This window comes from Otolemur garnettii, unplaced genomic scaffold (genome assembly GCF_000181295.1).
Source record: "Otolemur garnettii isolate 467f Iridium unplaced genomic scaffold, OtoGar3 scaffold00021, whole genome shotgun sequence".
NCBI classification, from domain to species: domain Eukaryota; kingdom Metazoa; phylum Chordata; class Mammalia; order Primates; family Galagidae; genus Otolemur; species Otolemur garnettii.
In genome coordinates, this window is record NW_003852416.1 from 23,169,362 (window position 1) to 23,170,612 (window position 1,251).

Below are 1,251 nucleotides of genomic sequence, written 5' to 3' on the forward strand. Positions count from 1 at the left end.
CAGTCTCACTCTGTCACCCTGGGTAGAGTGCCATGTGTCATAGCTCATAGCAACCTCAAACTCTTGGGCTCAGCCTCCGGAATAGAAAGGACTACAGGCATGTGTCACCAGTCCAGCTAGTTTTTCTACTTTAGCAAAGATGGGATCTCACTCTTGCTCAGGCTGGTCTCGAACTTCTGAACTCAAGCAATCCACCCGCCTCACCCTCCCAGAGTGCTAGGATTACGGGCATGAACCACCCCATGCCCAGCCATAAACAGAATTTTCAATGGCCCAGCTTAAACTGTCTGCCCACTGAATATAGCTCAGTTTATTTATAAGGGATCTCTGAGTCCATAACTGTGTTCTTTGCTGTACACAGGAATTTAATGCCACCACTACATGGTAGATTGTGTGCGGAGCAATATTTAGAAAATGACACGATAACTACTCTTAATTCTATTTTTTGATATACATTATATGAATAGATAGATGACTGTACTCCATAAAATAGCCCTGATTTAGGACAATATAAACTGGTTTACCATTTCCTGAAATTATGCTAATGTAGCTACTGCCATTAGAAATACTTACCAAGCTGTTAGAGGCTGGCCAAGTCATTTGAGGCCAGGACTGCAAGGGCAAAAGGTTTCTTCCTCCCATTCTAATTCTAAATCCTACTGATTGGTCATAGAAATGCCCAGAAAGGGATTTTGAGGCTATGAGCACTCATCAGTAGATGTAGATTAAGAATGTGGGCAGCGCAAGTTTGAACCTCCCCTGGGCCTGATTAAGAAAAAAATAAAAAAGAAAGTAACTTTAAAAAAAAAAGAATGTGGGCAGCTAGCCAGGCATTGTGGCGGGTGCCTGTAGTCCCAGCTACTAGGGAGGCTGAGGCAAGAGAATCTCTCAAGAGTTGGAGGTTGCTGTGAGCTGTGACACCGCAGCACTCCACTTAGGGCAATAACTTGAGATTGTGTCTCAAAAAAAAGAATTTGGGCAGGGCATGGTGGCTCATGCCTGTAATCCCAGTATTTTGAGAGACTGAGGTAGGATTGTTTGAGGCTAGGAGTTCGAGGCCAGCCTGGGCAATATAGCAAGACTCTATCTCTGCATAAATAAATAATTGGTTTTTTTTTTGAGACAGAGCCTCAAGCTATCCCCCTGGGTAGAGTGCCATGGCATATCTCACAGCAACCTCCAACTCCTGGGCTCAAGCGAGTCTCCTGCCTCCGCCTCCCAAGTTGCTGGGACCACAGGCACCCGCCACAA